The 19,649-nt window shown below is 50.6% G+C and overlaps 1 protein-coding gene across 32 annotated transcripts in view; it reads left to right on the plus strand.

The window, feature by feature from the left end:
* The window catches only part of DENND2B (DENN domain containing 2B), a 143,065-nt gene that overhangs the window by 35,704 nt on the left and 87,712 nt on the right, over window positions 1-19,649 (plus strand). For 14 of the 32 annotated variants that reach the window (XM_084974788.1, XM_084974784.1, XM_084974781.1 and 11 more), the window contains one exon: window positions 15,718-15,805. The exons of 9 other annotated variants lie outside the window; for them this stretch is intronic. The gene's annotated coding sequence lies outside the window, so the exon portion shown is untranslated. Of the gene's footprint in view, window positions 1-15,717; window positions 15,806-16,396; window positions 16,552-19,649 lie in introns of those variants that run through there. 9 more of the 32 variants (XM_084974782.1, XM_084974797.1, XM_084974799.1 and 6 more) reach the window with 1 other exon arrangement.

Below are 19,649 nucleotides of genomic sequence, written 5' to 3' on the forward strand. Positions count from 1 at the left end.
ACATGAATGGCAGGTGTCCTTTGACTGACGGCTTTAAATCCTGTCCCAGCACTTGGCTGGAGTGTCTTCTTGAGTTTGAGGGTAAGGAGAGGCAGACCTGGAAAAAAGGTTCCACTTTTGCAATCTTTCAGTTAAAAAATTTTGTTAAACATGTATGTTAAATTATGGAATAATTTATGAATGACCATGTGGAGTATTTAGAACTTACTTAATAAGCAGGAAAAAATTGCTAATGCGCGATTATTGTTTCTGTATGATTTCCTTTTTCACTGGTATGTGATTTTACACTTTAATGCAGTCACAGCTTTGTCACGCATAATTGGCGTTTTCTGATGCTGTTGAAGTCCTTCCTCACAGTCAGCTTTTTAAAATTAGGAATTCTTGTATAAATTGCAGATTCAAAAACTACAAAACGTGTGCAGTGCAAAGCAAGGCTTCTTTCCACCTTTTCCTTTCTTTCCCCAGAGCCTGTCGCTTTTACCAGTTTATGGATTATAATCATGTCTCTCTCTCTCTTTTTTTTTTGGCTGCACCTATGGCATGTGGAAGTTCCCAGGCCAGGGATCGAACCCGTGCCACAGCAGTGACCTGAGCCACTGCTGTGACAACACCAGATCCTTAACCTGCCGAGCCGAGGGGACTCCTTAGTCATTTCTTTTTTCTTTTTACTTTTTTTTGCTTTTTAGGGCCACACCTGAGGCATACAGAGGTTCCCAAGCTAGGGGTCGAATCAGAGCTGTTGCTGCTGGCCTACCCCACAGCCACAGCAACGTGGGGTCTGAGTCGCATCTGTGATATGCACCACAGCTCTCGGCAATGCTGGATGCTTAACCCACTGAGCAAGGCCAGGGATCGAACCTCTGTCCTCATGGATGCTAGTCAGATTCCTTAACCACTGAGCCATGACGGGAACTCCAGTCATTTCTTTTTTTGTTAGTTGTACTTACTAATTAAGAGTTTTTTTAAACTCAATGAATTTTATTGTATTTATAGTTGAACAACTATCGTCACAACCCAATTTTCCATTTCCATCCCAAACTCCTAGTCTATACCTCCCCCCAAAACCTGTTTCCTTTGGTAACCATAAGGTTTTAAAGTTTGTGAGTCAGTTTCTGACTCAATCAGTCAAGTCCATTGATTCCTTTTTTTAGATTCCACATTTAAGTGATGGCATATGACATTTGTGTCTCACTGTCTGAGTAACTTCACTTTAGCATGATAGTTTTAGTTCCATCCATGTTGCTGCAAATGCCATTGTTTCATTTCTCTTCATGGCTGAGTAATATTCCACTGTGTCTATGTACCACACCTTCTTTATCCACTCCTCTGTTGATGGACATTGAGGTTGCTTCCATGTCTTGGCTATTGTGTATAGTGCTGCAATGAACATTGGCGTACATGTGTCTTTGTGAGTCGTGGTTTTCTTTGGATAGATGCCCAGGAGTGGGATTGCTGGAGCAAATGGTAGTTCTATTTTTAGTTTTTTGAGGAATCCCCATACTGTTTTCCATGGTGGTTGCACCAATTTACATCCCACCAGCAGTGTAATAGGGTTCCTTTTCTCCACACACACACCTTCTCCAGCATTTATTGTTTGTAGACTTTTTGATGATGGCCGTTCTGGCTGGTGTAAGGTGGTACCTCATAGTAGATTTGCATTTCTCTAATAATGAGTGATGTTGAGCATCTTTTCATGTGTTTTTTGGCCATCTGCATGTCAATTGAGATCTTCTGCCCATTTTTTGATAGGGTTGTTTTTTTGGTATTGAGCTGCAGGAAGTTTCATATATTTTGGAGAGTAATCCCTTGTCGGTCACCTCATTTGCAAAGATTTTCTCCCATTCTGTGGGTTTTTTCGTTTCGTTTAGGGTTTCCTTTGCTGTGCCGAAACTTTGAAGTTTAATTAAGTCCCATTTGTTTTTTGTTTTTTTTTTTTGTTTGTTTTTTTTTTTTTTTTATTGTCATTACTCTAGGAGGTGGATCTGAGAAGATGTTGCTGTGGTTTATGTCAGAGAGTGTTTGGTCTGTGTTTTCCTCCAAGAGTTTTATAGTATCTGGTCTTACATTCAGGTTTTTAATCCATTTTGAGTTTATTTGTGTGTATGGTGTCAGGGAGTGTTCTAGTTTGACTCTTTTACATGCAGTTGTCCAGTTTTCCCAGCACCACTTCTTGAAGGGACTGTCTTTTCTCCATTGTATATTCTTGCCTTCTTTTTCATAGATGAGTTGGCTGTAGGTGCGTGAGTTTAATTCTGGGCTTTCTATCCTATTCCACTGATCTCTATTTCTGTCTTTGTGCCAGTACCATATGGTTTTGATGACTGTTACTTTGAAGTATAGTCTGAAGTCCGGGAGCCTGATTCCTCCAGCTCCATTTTTCTTTCTCAGGATGGCTTTGGCTATTCTGGGTCTTTTGTGCTTCCAAACAAACTTTAAAATATTTTGTTCTAGTTCTGTGAAAAATGTCCTTGCTAGTTTGATAGGGATTGCATTGAATCTGTAGATTGTCTTGGGTAGTACAGTCCTTTTGAAAATACTGACTCTTCCAATCCAAGAGCATGGGATGTCTTTCCATCTGTTTGTGTCATCTTTGACTTCTTTCATTAGCATCATAGGGTTTTCAGGGTACAGGTCTTTTGTCTCTGTAGGTAGGTTTATTCCTAGGTATTTTATTCTTTTTGATGCAGTAGTAAATGGGATTGGTTTCCCTAATTTTCTGATCTTTCATTGTTGGTATATAGAAATGTAGTTCATGTCTGTGTATTAATTTTGTATCCTGCAACTTTACCAAATTCATTGATAAACTCTGTTTTCTGGTAGTGTCTTTAGGATTTTCCAGGTATAGTATCATGTCATCTGCAAACAGGGATAGTTTTATTTCTTCCTTTCCAATTTGGATTCCTTTTATCTGTTTTACTTCTTTGATTGCTGTGGCTGTCAGCAAAGCTGTAGAATAGTGGTGGTGAAAGCAGACATCTTTGTCATGTTCCTCATCTTAGTGGGAATTCTTTCAGCTTTTCACCATTGAGAATGATGTTAGCTGTGGGTTTGTCATATATGGATTTATTATGTTGAGATAGGTTCCCTCTGTGTCCACTTTCTGGAGGGTTTTTATCAGAAATGGGTGTTGGATTTTGTCAAAGATTTTTCTGCATCTGTTGAGAGGATCTTAGGTTTTTATTCTTCAGTTTGTTACAGTGTGGTTTATTACACAAATTGATCAGCAGATAGTGAAAAATCCTTGCATCCCTGGGATAAGTCCCACTTGATCATGGTGTGCAATCCTTTTAATGTGTTGCTGGATTTGGTTTGTTAGTGTGTTGTTGAGGGTTTTTCCATTGATTTTCATCAGTGATACTGGCCTTTAATTTTTGTGTGTGTGTGGTATCTTTTTCTGGTTTTGGTATCAGGGTGATGGTGGCCTCATAGAATGAGTTTGGGAGTGTTCCTTCCGTTGTAGTCTTTTGGAATAGTTTCAGGATAGGTGTTAGCTCTTCCCTAAATGTTTTATGGAATTCACCTGTGAAGCCATCTGGTCCTGGACTTTTGTTTGTTGGAAGGTTTTAAATCACAGTTTCAATTTCAGTGCTTGCAATTGGTCCATTCATCTTTTCTATTTTGTCTTGGTTTAGTCTTGGAAGATTGTACTTTTCTAAGAATTTGTCCACTTCTTCTGGGTTGTCCATTTTACTGGCATATGGTTGCTTGTAGTAGTCTCTTATGATCCTTTGTATTTCTGTGATGTCCATTGTAACTTCTTTTTCATTTCTAATTTTATTGATTTGAGTTCTCTCCCTTTTTTTCTTGATGAGTCTGGCTTGTCGACCTTTTCAAAGAACCAGCTTTGAGTTTCATTGATATTTTCTATGGTTTTCTTTTTTTCTTTCTTTCTTTTCTTTCTTTTTTTTTTTTGCCTTTTTGTTTTTTTAGGGCCACACCAGCAGCATATGGAGGTTCCCAGTCTAGGGTTGAATTGGAACTGTAGCCGTTGGCCTATGCCACAGCCACAGCAATGCCAGATCTAAGCTGTGTCTGCGACCTATACCACAGCTCATGGCAACACTGGAGCCTTAATCCACTGAGCGAGGCCAGGGATCGAACCCGCAACCTCATGGTTCCTAGTTGGATTCGTTTCTGCTGTGTCACAGTGGGAACTCCTGTTTTCTTCATTTCTGTTTCATTGATTTCTGCTCTGATCTTTATGATTTCTTTCCTTCTGCTACCTTTAGGGCTTGTCTGTTCTCTCTCTAGTTCCTTTAGGTGTAAAGTTAGGTTGTTTATTTGAGCTTTTCCTTGTTTCCTGAGGCAGGCTTGTATTGCTGTAAACATTCCTCTTATAACAGCTTTTCCTGCATCCCATAGGTTTTGGAGTGTTGTACCTGTGTTGTCATTTGCTTCTTGGTATTTTTTAATTTCCTCTTTGATTTCTTCAGTGATCCACTGATTGTTTAGTAGCATGTTATTTAGTCTCCACATGTTTGTGTTTTTTTGCAGTTTTTTTTCTTGTTGATTTCCAGTCACATAGCATTGTGGTCAGAAAAGATGCTTGATATGATTTCATTTTTCTTAAATTTACCAAGGCTTGATTTGTGGCCCAGAATGTGATCAATCCTAGAGAATGTTCCATGTGCACTTGACAAGAATGTGTATTCTGCTGCTTTTGGATGGAATGTTCTCTAAATATCTGTTAAGTCCATCTGGTCTAATGCATCATTTAAGGCCTGTGTTTCCTTGTTGATTTTCTGTCTGGATGATATGTCCATTGCTGTAAGTGAGGCATTTAAACTCCCCCACTCCTATTTTGTTATTGTCAACTTCTCCTTGTAAGGTTGTTAGCAGTTGCCTTATGTATTGAGGTGATCCTATGTTAGGTGCATATATATTTGTAATTGTTACCTATCTTCTTCTTAGACTGATCCCTTGATCACTATGTCATGTCCTTCTTTGTCTCTTATAATATTCTTTATTTTAAGGTCTATTTTGTCTGATACGAGTATTGCTGCTCCAGCTTTCTTTTGTTTGCATTTGCATGGAATATTTCCTTCTATCCAGTCGCTTTGAATTTGTCTGTGTTCCTAAAACTGAAATGGGTTTCTTGAAGACAGCATGTATATATATGGTCTTGGTTTGGTATCCGTTCAGCCAGTCTGTGTCTTTTGGTTGGGACATTTAGTCCGTTTACATTTAAGGTAATTATTGATAGTTATGTTCTTATTGCCATTTTATTAACTGTTTTGGATTTGTTTTTGTTGGTCTTTTTACTTCACTTCTTCACTTGTGATTTGATGACTATCTTTAGTGTCATATTTGGATTGCTTTTTCTTATTTGCGTGTGTACCTATTGTAGGGTTTTTGGTTTGCAGTTACACTGAAGTTTTGATAAAGTTTGTATACATAGGAGATTGTTTTAAATTGTTGGTCTCTTAATTGCAAATGCCTCCCCAGTGTCCTGCGTCTGGACCCTGCTCTTCTCAGGATTTCTGACTTTGGTGGCATATTTGTGTGTGAGTGATTTCCTACCTTTACTATATGTGTGTCTTTACCAATGAGCCTTGTCATTTGTCATGTTTTTGTCTCTAGTTGTGGCCTTTTGTTTTCCACATAGAGAACTTCCTTTAGTATTTGTTGTAAAGCTGGTTTAGTGATGCTGAATTCTCTGGGCTTTTGCTCATCTCTAAAGCTTTTGATTTCTCCTTCAAATCTGCATGAGAGCCTTGCTGGGTAGAGTCATCTTGGTTGGAGGTTTTGTCCTTGCATCACGTGAAGTGTATCATGCCACTCCCTTCTGGCCTGCAGAGTTTCTGCTGAAAAATCTGCCGATAACCTTATCGGGGTTCCCTTGTATGCTACTTGTTTCTTTTCCCTAGCTGCTTTCAAGATTTTCTCTTTGTCTTTCATTTTGGTCGGTTTGATTAATATGTGTCTCGGGGTGTTCCTCCTTGGGTTTATTTTGCGTGGTACTCCTTGTGCTTCCTGGGTTTGTGAGTGGTTCCTTCCCCGTGTGAGGGAAGTTTCCAGCTGTTATCCCTTCAAGTATTTCCCCGGCCCTTTCTCTCTCTCTCCTCCTTCTGGCACCCCTGTAATGCGGACGTCGGTACGTTTAACACTGTCCCGGAGTTCTCTGAGGCTCTTCATTTCTTTTCAGTCTTTTTTGTCTTTTCTGTTCTGCGTCGGTGGTCCCACTAGTCTGGTTTTACCCCACTTATTGGCTCCTCTGCCTCCTGTATTCTGCTCTTGGCTGTTTCTAGTGAATTTTTATTTCAGTGGTTATATTCTGCATCTCTGCATTCTTAATCCTCAAACCTTCTATTTCTTTGCTCAGTGATTCTTGTAATTTGTCAGTCATTGTCTCTGGTTTATTTCCAAGATCTTGACTCTTCTCTGCTATCATCAGTCTCGAGTCTTTCTCATGGACGTTGCTTCTCTTAAGATCACCCAGCTGTTTTTCTGGGTTTTTGTCTTGTTGCCTTATTTCCGTCATAATTCTCTGCTTTTTCATTTTGTATATATTTTTGGTGTGGTCTCCTTTTTGCAGATAGTAAGAGTTGTAGCCTCTCTTGCTTCTGATGTCCGTCCCCTTTGTGGCTGAAGTTGGTTATGGGGGCTTGCTGCAGGCTTCCTGATGGGAGGGACTGGTGCCTGCCCACTGGTAGGTGGAGCCGATTCTTATCTCTCAGGTGGTTTGGGCTTTGTCTCTGGGTGAGATTAGAGGGGGCTGTGTGCCTGGGGTGGGGGGGTCTTTAGGCAGCCTGTTTACTGAAGGGTGGGGCTGTGTTCCCACCCAGATTATTGTTTGGCCTGGGGCTTCTCAGCCCTGATGGGTGGGGCCAGGTTTTCCCAAAGTGGCCACCTCTAGAGAAACACACGCTTTGCCTCCAATGTCATTCCCCCACAACGAGCCACAGGCACCCCCTGTTTTCCTAGGAGATCCTCCAAGAACTGCAGTCAGGTCCGACCCAGATTCCTATGGAGCCTCAGCTTTGCCCTGAGACCCAGTGCACATGAAAGCCTGGGTATGTACCTTTCAAGAGTAGAGTCTCCGTCTCCCCCCCACTGGCCCTCAACCCCAAGTGCTCCAGGGAGATCCTCCTCCCAATGCCAGACCCCCAGGCGTGGGAACCTGACTTGGGGTTCAGAACTTTCCCTCTCATGGGTGAGTCTCTGCCATACAGTTACTCTCCAGTCTGTGGGCCGCCCCCCTGGTGGCAGTAGGGTTGCTTGTATTACGCAATCGCCCCTCCCACCATCTCAGTGTGGCCTCTCCTGGAGGGATATCTTTTCTGATGGTTTACAGTCCGTTTGGTGGAAGGTTGTTCAGAAGTTGGTTGTGATTTTGCTGGTTTTATGAGCGAAGGTGAGCTCCAGTCCTTCTCCTCCACCGTCTGAGTCCTGTCTCCCCTAGTCGTTTCCTTAATGGCCGCACAACGGTCCATCTCGTGCGGTTTTTGCTAGGCTGCAGGTCCTCATTAGAGGGTTGGGGAAGCAATTTAGTGGGGCTTTGCAAGCTTGTATTTGTTTTCTTTTGATGGCTGAACCTGCAGCACACAGAAGTTTCCAGGCTAGGGGTCGAATCAGAGTTGTTGCTGCAGGCCTACGTCACAGCTTGCAGTAATGCTGGATCCTTAACCCACTGAATGAGGCCAGGGATCAAACCTGCATCCTCTTGGAGACTGTGTTGGGGTCTTAACCCACTGAGCCACAGCGGGAACTCCTGTTTGTTTTCTTCATGTAATAGATCAGGAGAGAAAATAGCAGAGAGCATCACACAAAGTAAACATAGGTATTGTTTGGAGAAACTTTGTTTCAGTTTTGTAGGGGTTCACCCGTGGCACCTGCTCTTTTATGTCTGCACAAGCTCCTTTCCTGTGTAAAATGCCCTTTCCCGTGGGTCACGGTCAGAAACGCTTGAAATTGACCAGTCTCCTCATGACTGACATGAAGGTTGTTTCTAGTTTTCATTATTATAAATAATGCTGGGAACATGAGTTACTTTCCTCATTCTTGGGAGTTTTTCTCTTAGGACAGCTTCCCAGAAGTGAGGCCACTGAAACAAAAGATACGCACATTTTAATTGATCTAGACAAGTTGCTTTCCGGAAGCTTTATCTTGTTTGCTGTTTAATAAATGCCATCTGTACTTTGTTCAGCAGAGGTTATTTTTATTTCATACAGACCTCTTTCCTATGCATTCTACATGTAATATCTATTTTCTTTTCTACAAAATAGGGTAATGATTTTTCTCCAGTAGTATAAGCTGTAAACTTGCCAGTTTTACTAAATATTCTGCATCCAGGATTCTTATTCTGGGGCAGCTTTCCTTGGATGAGGGGTGACCCGTGGCCACTCTTGGTTGTCAGACTTGAGTCATTCTTGCTCATCTTTATGATTTATACCATATATATACTTTTAGTTATCTTTCCTTCTGGCTTTTAAACAAGTCTTTATTTGTAAATAATTGTACACTTGCAGAAAAGCTGCAAAGACAGTACGAGTTCCCCTCATGTCTCTGTGGCAGGAGCGTCAGGTGAGAAGCTGACGGTGGGTTGAGGAAACCGTCGGTTGATTTGACTTTCATTCGTCTTTCCTGTTAAGGTCCTTTCTCGGTTCTAGGAGCCAGTCCAGGATCCCACTTTCCACTTAGACCTTGGTCTCCTCCAGTCTATGGCAGGTCTTCAGTTTGGCCTTGACTTTTATGACCTTGAGATTTTGGGGAGTGCCGGGCAGGTGTTTTGTGCGGGTTTGCTTGGTGTTTTCTCGTCTTTAGAGTGAGGTTGCGGATGTGGGGCCGAGCACCTTGGAGGTGAAGGGCCCTCTCCGGGCTTCACGTCAGGGACACGGGCTGCGCGTGGCCCATTACTGTTTGTTAACCTTGACCGCGTGGTTGCGGTAACACCTGCCAGGTTTCTCCACGGATGAATGAACACTTTCTGCCTTTGTAATTGGGAGTATTCCGAGACAGGTGCTTTGAGTTAGTATCCGCTTTTCTCTTTAAACTTTTACCTACCAATTTTAGCAGGACAAAACAAAAAAGCAAACAAACAAACAAAAAATATATAGATTCTTTAGCTTTGGTCTAATCAGTGAGATCAGTGAAAATGAGGCGCATAGCTGGTTATCTTTTTAAAAAATACACATTAGAATAAATATAGAGTATTAAAAATGTAAAAAAAATGTCGTCTACCACTTATAATCCCCTTGTATACACACCAGGTCTTGAAACCCTTGCACCACTGTGAGGCGCTCAGCAGCAAATGGTTTAGGTTCGGTGGTGATATTATTGATCCTGTATTAGTTAGATTGGTTAGTTGGTTGGTTTCTCTAGTTCATATGCTAAAAACTTGTTAATTGTACTTGGTACAGAACCCTAAGGTAGGGTTCAGAGTTAAGACAAGCTCTAGGCTAGTATAGGAAATGAGCTGAAAAGGCCTTGGTGCAAACGACCAGGCAGTGAACACGGCTGACACTGGAGTGGCAGAGGTATAGGGGGTGGGGGTAGAGAATCCAGCCCAGCCTGGGAAAATCAGGGCAGACAGCGTGGAGGAGGGGACACCGTCTGGATCCACATTCGTCACAGCTTTGCCCAGAACTTATTCTGAGGGGTACACCTTTTCCGGGCTCAGGGTGTTTTCTCGGTCGTGTCCTGGCAAAGCATTTGAGTCCACGTTCCTCTTACGCCCCCGTCTCCTTTCCCCCTACTTTGCACCCTACCCCCCATCCTGAAACTTGAGTCGCAACAGGTAAAAGCTTGGTCGAGCTCTGAGTTCCAAGCCAAGCAGGCCTGAGAAGGCCACTCTGAAAGGGCAAAGGCTGCTTCCAGAGGGGCCTGGGATACGAGCTCCTCGGTCCAGTCTTTCCTGGCCCTGGGACTCTGTTTATGTCGCCCAGTGGTAACTGCTTGGACTTAACAGGAGCAGTGCTCCGGGGCCTGTGGATTGAGAGATTCCAGAAGTTAGCCCTGATATGGCTTGTGGCAGATATTCCAAGAGACTGGGTCAAGGAACCGAGTACCTGGTGTCCCGGTGATCTGGATGTGAGCGTCATGTCGGGGTGTAGCAGGCTGGGAGGCTGGCCCGTGGGAGGAGGGCATGCCCAGCTCAGCATGCAGATGTCCAGAGGTCCAGCAGCTGCTTCCCCACAAGGCAGTGGGACCTGGGTAATTACAGGCTGATAAGCAGGAGAATTAAGGCCACCCTTTGCTAGTTCAGAGCCTAGCGCTGGAGGGGAGTGGGTGGGAAATGGGTCAGAGGCGGCTGGGACGAGCGCAGCAAGCAGGACCTGGGAGAATTCCCTACCCTGCCTGAAACGCCAGGACTTGAGCCCAGCGGGGCCTTTCTCTCTTTTCCCAGGAAGGCTGGGAAACAAAGGCTGGGAAGCAGTGGCCACACCCTGGAGGTCCCACGGCGTGGCTCCGGGACAGAGGAGGGCTGGGCTTGCCGTCTGGAGGGAGATGTTTGCTTTGCCGATTCAAAGGCCCTGGTGGGACGGCAGAGAGACAGCTTGATTGGCAGCAGGCAGATCGTCTCCCAGGAGAACCTCCTTAGGTGTCGTGTGTCCTTTTGCTGCGTCTGAGACCGAGGGCCAGGCCTGAGGCCCCGGCAGAGCCAGTCTTCTTCCAGACGCTTCCCAGCCCGTTGCCTGATTTCCCCATCCTGTGTTTGGCACGTTCTTCTCTCTCCAGCCATCGTGAGGCGGGGAGCCGGAATCTGCCCTCTTTTCCTCCAGGAAACGGTCTTCTTCTGCCTGACCCCAGGCCGGTGACTCCAGCGCCCACGGGGACGCTGCGGAAAGGGTCAGGGGGAGACCGTGCCCCTGCAGACAGCAAGGGGCCTGGGGGCCTAGGCCTGAGCAGTAGGCCTGGGTGACTGCCAGAGAACAAGGCCATAGCAGGTCGCCGCTGGAAGGGACGTTGGAGAGCAGCTCCTTCCAGCAGCCCCGCAGCCCCTCATTAGATGCGGGGAAAGGCGGAGGCCCTGCGGGGTTAGGAGTCTGTTCAAGACCCCACCGCCCTGTAACCAGGGCCTGGGCTCCATTCCAATGATTTTTTCTACTGGATTTCTAGTTTCCCCGTCTTCACCACACTGCCACTCCGAGGCGCGAGAGGAAGAGAGCTCGTGTGTAAACCTGCCTCTCACACAGCAGCAGCCAAGCTGAATGTAGGAAGATGGGCAGGACCCTGGGCAGAACGGAAGGTCTTCAGGGCACGTGCAGCGGGCCCCCGTCTGCTGCGCACTGGGAGTGGGCTCCCTGGAGGCATCTGAAGTTATGCTGCATCTCCTAGGCATTCTGGGATCCAACCAGTAATCCTGAGATAACAGCTTTCTTTTCTTGAATTACACTGACCCCAAAGTAAGGAGTGACTTTAAAAGATTCATCCTGGGAGTTCTTGTGTGGCTCAGCAGGTTAAGGATCTGGCATGGTCGCTTCTGTGGCTTGGGTGGCTGCTGTGCTGTGGGTTTGATCCTTAGCGCAGGAACTTGTGCATGCCGTGGGCAGGGCCAAAGAAAAAGCGGGGGGGTTATCCTGCTCCTGGGTTTTCGGATTTGGAGTTGCAGTTTTTAAAGGGACAAGAAATACTGTAATCTCTTCTAGTGACTAAATCTAGAATCTAATGATCACATACGTAATGTCTGTGTATATATATATATATTTTTTTTTTTCTTCTTTTGAATTTGAGTGGGTAAATTATGTACGTCCATCCAGTCAAATTCCCTCGTCTTAGGGAGGGGACCGCTATCCCTGTTTTTTTCTTAAAGTGTCTGTTTAAGTGACTCATCTATCAGACGCACATTAATCGGTTGCTCATTCCGAGTGAGATTTGAAAATGGATAGACTTCAAGGGGCTGGCGACTGCAGGGGAGACAGGAGCCCAAGGAGCAGCGAGAAAGCGGCATAATCGCGATGGTAGAGGCCTCGGGAAGCTGCCCTGGGCTCCCGGCGGACAGATTCTGCCCGGAGGTCAGGCAGCGGCTCAGGGAGCAGGTGGTGAGCAAATTGGGCCTCGAAGGGGGCCTGGTTTTGCCCGCTGGGGGAGGAGCGGCGCTCAGAAAACGGTGCCCGTGTGAGTGAGCAGTCGGGGAGGGGAGGAAACAGGCAGTTTTCCGAGCCCGGCTGGGATGCCCTGGCCGTGGGGTGGTGGCGGCAGGGGACTGTGGCCGGAGATGAAGCCTGAAGGGATTTCAGATGTTGGTGGCCATGTGTGTCATGCGAGAGGGCTGGCCTTGGTCGCCGCTGCTGTCGCGATTACTTAGGCCTCCGTTATGCCCCCGCCCAGACCCGGCGTAATGGAAAAACTTTCTTTTTCACGCAGCCTCTATACCCATCTCCAAACGACAAAACCTAAGGTGGCTTTTTACAGTAAAACCCGTCTCTCCGTGAGCACAGTGACCGGCGCCGGGGAGGTGAGAGAAAGCAGTCTTGTCCCCGCGTGGAGCGGGCCTGAGACCCTCGCCATCGGCCATGCCTGCGGCCCCCTGGGAGCGGCCCCCTGGGAGCGGCCCCCTGCGGGTGGCAGTGCCTGTAAAACCCTAGAGCGTGTCCCCAGAAGAGCGGCCTTACGAGGACAGTTCTGGGAAGGAAGCCACAGGGAGACTTGATAGGAATCTTCGGTTGAGCCCGCGGGCCAGACGCATGAGGAAGGTAGATGCCATGACAGTTTTAGGTCTGCGACAAGATGCAGCGAGGGACACGGAAGAGCTCCTCCGAATGTCCTCGTCCTGTTGGGCAGGAGGAAACGGGGTCCGCGTGCATTCAGCAGATTCTTACTGCGGGCCAGCGGTGAGCGCGGCCCTCCGCTCATGGCAGAGAGCGTGCTGGTGAGCAAGGCAGTCAGGACGCCCGCCTCTGAGGACCTGGGGAGACTGGCAGGAAGCAAAGACCCCCCCAAATGCAGCCACAGGGTATGGCGCGCGCCGAGAGGAGAGGTCCTCGGCTGCGTTGCAGGGTTCTCTGAGGAGGGGAGAGGCGAGTTGGATTCAGCAGGGCCAGCCAGCTGAAGGCTGGGCTGGGGAGTGTCCTGGGCCGAGGGGAACAGCCTGGAGCAAATCTGGCCCTTCGGGGACTGAAAGGAGGCCGGGAGGCTGGAACCCAGAGCAGGAGGCCAGGAGGCTGGAGGAGGCTCCTGCTCGCCTGGTCCGTTCTGGTAGGAATTTAGATGTTTTTCCTAAAGGCAGTGGGCAGCCACTGATGTGTGTTAGGCCGGAAATGACATGATTTGGTGTCAAAGGGTGATTCAGGCAGCTCCGTGGCCAGTGGAGCTGTGAGGGCCCGAGCGAAAGCCGGGGGAGGAGGCTGCGCCGTAGGTGCGGGGGCGACTCCAAGGCAGCGGAGGAGCAGAACAGTGGAGCGATTACAGCTGTGTTCTCCAAGTTGTGGGTGGATCGTCAGCGAGGAGAGAACTGGGGGCCTGCAAGGGTATCTCCCGGGCGTCCGGCACAGTTTCTGCCTGTGGGTCTCTCAGCAGACCCTAGACCACGTGAGACGGTCAAAGCCCTGTCTTTCTGGAAGGGTGAGGTGGCATTGACTGAATCCAGCCTTGCAGAGGCAGCGGAAGGATTCAGCGGTGCTTTTTCTTGGCCCAGTTCCAGGAGCATATAAGCAATAGCAGCACCTAAGCAGAGGTTCCAGTTCTCCCATGACTGGAGCTCTAACTGCGACCCTTGGGTCGCTGCCCAGGGCAAGGCCCTAGGAGCTGCTATAACCCTGCCTGCCGCTAGGGGGCACAAGGCCTGCATTTTGTGCTGGTCTGGGGAGCTTTTTGAAATTTGCATTATTTTAGAGACTGAGCATGTCCTCTCTAGTGCTGGGCCCTGGCTCCTCCAGTGGCAGGTGCTCGGTGAGCGTTACTAGTGTTAGTAGGAGGCACACGAGTGGGTGCCGCCTCTTCCTCGAGTGTGGCCAATGGTCTGTGCCCTGGGGGGTCAGGAGGAGAGCAAAGGGCTCCTTTTGGGAATGAAGAGGGGAGGAATTTACTGAGTCAGTGGCGTTGCCCTTGCCGGTCCATCTTGTTTTCCTTCGCAGACAGGGACGCCGGAGCCCGTGAGGGATTCCTGAACTGGTCCTTGGGCCGGGTCGGGTGTTTTTAGTGGGTGGTTGAGTAAGCGCTCTTAGAAGCCATGACTGCTTCACTAAAGCAACCGTTCCCCCACGTAGGATTGGTGCCGTCCTGTTAGTTCCTGTTGGATGTTGTGACACCCCTCTTACCTCAGCTCCTGGCATATATTTACCTTTTAATTTCAAGTGAGTTCAGATCTCAAGACGTTTGTGATACATTGGAGGTTAGAAGTACAAAGACACCAGCAGGGTCTCTAGCACCCTTTTAGGAAAAAGCAACCTGGGAAACATCTTTCTGGAGCCTCAGTGTCTACTTCTTAGGGACGCACCAGCTGCCCCAAGTTTCTGTTTGTTTGTGGCGAAGAGCAGCAGAGGTGAAGTTCTTAGCACGGTGCCCGACTTCAGGAGAAGCGCTTTCACACGCATTGTCTCTTTTCATGCTCGTCCCAGCCCTGTCGCTTGGCCAGGGGACAGGTTTTAAAGGTGGAAACCAGGAGGCTGGGTGACTTGCCTACGGACACATGGCACTGCCATGGTCTTCTGATCCCCTCTCTGCTTAATGTGGCAAAAGAGAGTTGAAAGGCTTGGTTGCTCTTGCTACGTCTGTTATCTCCTGGTTCTGTGACAAGGAAGAAGGCAAGTTATTTGGCCTCTCTTAGGTTTTTAAAAAATCGATTAAATTAGCATGATGACATCAATCCTAACTGTCAGGTCTGCTGGGTTGAATGGATGAGCCAAGATTTGTGAGTGTGTTTTAGCAAATTAGAAGGTAGTTGATAGGAGTAGGGCAGGGCTTTTTTCTAACTGTGCCAGTCCATTCCACGTCTCCTGGAGGCTCTCGTGGGGTCTTCAGGGCTGAGTCAGGACTACTTCATCATGACTCAGAAAGGGTCTCTGTCTCCCCTGGGACCAGCCTTTTAGCTCATCGCTGGCTGTCAAAACAGCTGTTAGCTTTTAAGGTCAGATGGCGGTGGACTTGAGTGGAAAGCACCAGACCAGAGGGTGGCGGGTTGGTTTCTGCTGTTAGGTTCGCGAGAGCCTAACTGGCTTCATGGCTACCAACTAAATATCTGACAACCCCCCCAAGCCTCAGTTTTCCCATCCATAAAATGGTCATATATCTATCCAGTATACTTTAAAAGGATTTCAGGATCGAATAAAATAGTGCATATAGGAGTTCTCAGTGTGGCTCAGTGGTAACGAACTGACTAATATCCATGAGGATTCGGTTTCGATCCCTGGCCTCGCAAAGTGGATTAAGGATCTGGCGTTGCCATGAGCTGTGGTGTAGGTTGCAGACGGAGCTCAGATCCTGTGTGGCTGCGGCTGTAGTGTAGGCTGGCAGCTGTAGCTCCAATTTGACCCCTAGCCTGGGACCTCCCATATGCAGTGGGGGCAGCCCGAAAAAAAATAAAAGTGCACATAAAAGAATATCACAAAGCAGAAATATACGGGGGTATGGGCTGGGCTGGGGAGGCAGTAGGGCCTGCTGTGTCCCAGGCTCTGTGCGCACTCCTGAAAGGACTGATATTCCTTGTGGCTGTGGCAGCAGCTCCCAGAAAGCCTGGGCGTTAGGCTGTGTCTGCATCACAGCTGTTGCTCAGGCTGTGACTTTGGGCTGGGCCAGGATTCTTCTGGCCCTTACCTAGTGCCTTTCCTCTCACTGCAGGAAGATGAGAGACGGCTCTGGCACCAGCAGTAGTACCATGAGGCCCTGCGCTGGTTAAAGCCATCGCCGGGACCTGGGCAGCAGCAAGGTAAGCAGAGCGGCCAGTCCAGGCGGCTCCTGGGGCGTGAGTGCATTTCCGCCTCAGCGGCCGCCGGAAAACCCCAAGTGCACAGACAAGTCAAGGCAGTGCCTCTGGGTCCTCCCCGCGCCCCAGGACCCAGGCGAAGGGCTTGCTCCCCTCCAGGTGCGCCCGCTCGCTCCCTCCCGGCGGCCGGGACTCTTCAAGTTACAAAAACTGAGGCCCTGGGGGGAGCAAGACAAATCCACTCGCTGTCCTTTCCCGTCTCCCCCTGGGCTGCTGAAGCCGGTTCCCGGGGGCAGCCCGGAGCCCTTGCTTGACGGGCAGGGAGGCAGGAGGAGTGGAATGTCTGCGGAGACCCAGGGAGCGAAAGACTGTGCTGCACCCTGCAAGCCTCCCAACGGAGGGAGGGAGGGAGGGAGGAGGGAGATGGGGGGAGCAGGGGAGGAAGGGGGAGGTGGAGGCGGAGGAGGCGGAGGAGAGGGAGGGAGGGGGGAGCGGGCAGGGCGGAGGCGGGAAGAGGCGGAGGGAGCGGGAGGGAGGGGGGCCGGCGGGCGGGGCGCGTCTCCATGACGACCGGCCCGGCCGGCCCGCAGCCCCGCTCGCCTGGCTGGAAGGAGCCGGGAAGGTCAGCGGAAGGAGCTGCGGGCCGCCCTCCGCAGGTTCCGAGCCGAGTGAGGGGATTTGGGGGCCCGGGGCTCGCTGGCAGACGGGGTGTGAGGATGGAGTGGACCGGAAAGCGCCGGGACTCTCAGGTAAGCTGGGCCCGGGCGCCGGCCCTTCTCTCCTCCTTCCCTGGCCGCCGGCTGTTTCCTGGGAGGCCGGCGAGCGTCCCTGCTCCCGCCCCGAGAGCTCCGAGCGTCCCTGCTCGGTCCCGGGCCCGGGCCCCGAGCCCCGCGCCGGGCGTCCCGAGAGCTCCGAGTGTCCCTGCCCCGGCCCCGAGCTCCGCGCCGGGCGTCGGGCTCCAGCGGTCGGAGTCTCTTAGCTGGAGGGGGAGGCAAAGAGCCAGCTCGCTTGACTTTGCAAATCCTGCTGAGCTCACTGGTGCTGAACCTGCGGTGTGGGGACTCCACTCTGGGAAATCATCGTCTGACTTTTGTTTAGCACAGGAAGAGTCCTTTATGCAGGGAAAAAATGAGTTCTCATCACTCCTCATTGTGTTTGTAGTTTGTACAAGGAAATTCCAGTGTCTTTTGAGTGGCTTGGTTTGTTCCAGTGAACACTGCCTGTTTTGTCTCTTGGTGCTGCTATGTCTGACCTAATAAAAAAAAAGAGAGAAAGAAAGAAAAGCGAATTAACTCAGCTGGGAGCCGGTGGTGCGTTCCAGGGCTCCGGCGGCAGCGGAGTCCGCAGGAGAGGGGCTGTCCCAGCGAGGTCTGAGCAGGCCGCGCTCCCTCCCAGGGAGCCTGGAGAGAAGCACGCTGTCCCCCTTGACTGGTGAAGCCCTCGGCTTTGCTGAAAGATGCGTGGGGGGGGGGGGGCGGCGGCCTGTAGAGAGGTGTCTGAGCCGGATGGCAGAGTGAGCGGCTGCCAAGACGCGTGAGGTGCTGAGCTTGTGCCGAATGCATTCCTGGCTGGTGATTTAACCTTGTCCCTTCTCTGCACGGGCGTTTTGATAGCACCTGTTGTGACCTGGTGGGTGGTGCCCTCGGGGTGGCCTCAGAGAGGAGACGGCCCAGAAAGCGCCTTGCAGGCGATGGGGCGCCGGCCACTCTAGAACCTTCAGGTTTATCAGCCGCAATGCTGGCCGGAGGAAGGCCGCGGGAGACACTCCTGCAGCGCGTCAGGGAGGTGCCTCCGCCTCAGCCGTGTTGTCGCTGACCTTCCTCCTGGGCCTCAGGAAGCCTGGTGGGTACCTCTGGTTTCTCTGTGGGATGAGGGAACAGCTGCTGTCCTGGCTCTTCGGTTTTCTTCTTGAACTTTCTGAACAGAATGTCTTTTGTACTCTGGCAAACAAGGAGGGGGCTTCTGATGAACTTTGGGTCAGCTTGCCAATGAAAGCACTGGCCATGTCCCCAGCCGGGCTGCCCGCATGTGGCCTGAGGCTCCACAGGGTGAACCCAGTGGCCCTGGGCCTCAGATGGGCCCCTTCGAAAGCCAGGCCCTTGCACTGCACTCCGCGGCCCCTCCGCCTGGTCGAAGCCTCTGTTTGGCTGGGGGTGCGGGCACCACAGGCTGGGGCTCGCTTGGGGGCTGCGAGGAGGGGCCTCTGAGTCACCGGGCCCTTCGCAGGCAACGCATATCCAGGATCTGGGGTCTTCTCTACTCCCGTGGATGTGGCGGGGCCGCTCCTCCAGTGTCCTTGCCCCCACACGTGTGAGGAGGGCTGGCAGGTGAACCTGCTTTCGTGCAGCAGCGGGAATAGCGGACTGGCGCTTAGGACATGGGCAGGCCGGGTTCTCCTGCCTGTGGGACAGGGGGCCGTGGGGAGGCCCTGGGCCTCGGGTACCTTTGGGTGTGTGGCTGTGAGACGGAGGTGATGAGAGTAACTCCGTCACAGGACGGTTGGGAGAGCAAAGGAAATCACCCCTGGGAAAGTCTGCAGCAAGTCAGGTTCTGCGGAACTGAGGTCCTGGCACTCGAAGCATAGGGTCCCCCTCTCTCTGGGAGGTCACTCTGCCTCTCAGTCCTGGCACTTGAAGCATAGGGTCCCCTCTCTCAGGGAGGTCACTCTGCCTCTCTGTCCTGGCACTTGAAGCATAGGGTCCCCTCTCTCTGGGAGGTCACTCTGCCTCTCTGTCCTGGCACTTGAAGCATAGGGTCCCCTCTCTCTGGGAGGTCACTCTGCCTCTCGGTCCTGGCACTCGAAGCATAGGGTCCCCCTCTCTCTGGGAGGTCACTCTGCCTCTCGGTCCTGGCACTCGAAGCATAGGGTCCCCCTCTCTCAGGGAGGTCACTCTCCCTCTCGGTCCTGGCACTTGAAGCATAGGGTCCCCCTCTCTCTGGGAGGTCACTCTGCCTCTCGGTCCTGGCACTCGAAGCATAGGGTCCCCCTCTCTCTGGGAGGTCACTCTGCCTCTCAGTCCTGGCACTTGAAGCATAGGGTCCCCTCTCTCTGGGAGGTCACTTTGCCTCTCAGTCCTGGCACTTGAAGCATAGGGTCCCCCTCTCTCTGGGAGGTCACTCTGCCTCTCAGTCCTGGCACTTGAAGCATAGGGTCCCCTCTCTCAGGGAGGTCACTCTGCCTCTCTGTCCTGGCACTTGAAGCATAGGGTCCCCTCTCTCTGGGAGGTCACTCTCCCTCTCGGTCCTGGCACTTGAAGCATAGGGTCCCCCTCTCTCTGGGAGGTCACTCTGCCTCTCAGTCCTGGCACTTGAAGCATAGGGTCCCCTCTCTCAGGGAGGTCACTCTGCCTCTCTGTCCTGGCACTTGAAGCATAGGGTCCCCTCTCTCTGGGAGGTCACTCTCCCTCTCGGTCCTGGCACTTGAAGCATAGGGTCCCCCTCTCTCTGGGAGGTCACTCTGCCTCTCGGTCCTGGCACTCGAAGCATAGGGTCCCCTCTCTCTGGGAGGTCACTCTGCCTCTCAGTCCTGGCACTTGAAGCATAGGGTCCCCTCTCTCAGGGAGGTCACTCTGCCTCTCTGTCCTGGCACTTGAAGCATAGGGTCCCCTCTCTCTGGGAGGTCACTCTGCCTCTCGGTCCTGGCACTCGAAGCATAGGGTCCCCCTCTCTCTGGGAGGTCACTCTGCCTCTCGGTCCTGGCACTCGAAGCATAGGGTCCCCCTCTCTCTGGGAGGTCACTCTGCCTCTCAGTCCTGGCACTTGAAGCATAGGGTCCCCTCTCTCAGGGAGGTCACTCTGCCTCTCTGTCCTGGCACTTGAAGCATAGGGTCCCCTCTCTCTGGGAGGT

The sequence above is a fragment of the Sus scrofa genome, chromosome 9 (genome assembly GCF_054392235.1).
Source record: "Sus scrofa isolate SSC_HxYL_T2T_F1_AM1 chromosome 9, Sscrofa_HxYL_maternal_Yorkshire_Landrace_v2.0, whole genome shotgun sequence".
In the NCBI taxonomy this organism is placed as follows: Eukaryota; Metazoa; Chordata; class Mammalia; order Artiodactyla; family Suidae; genus Sus; species Sus scrofa.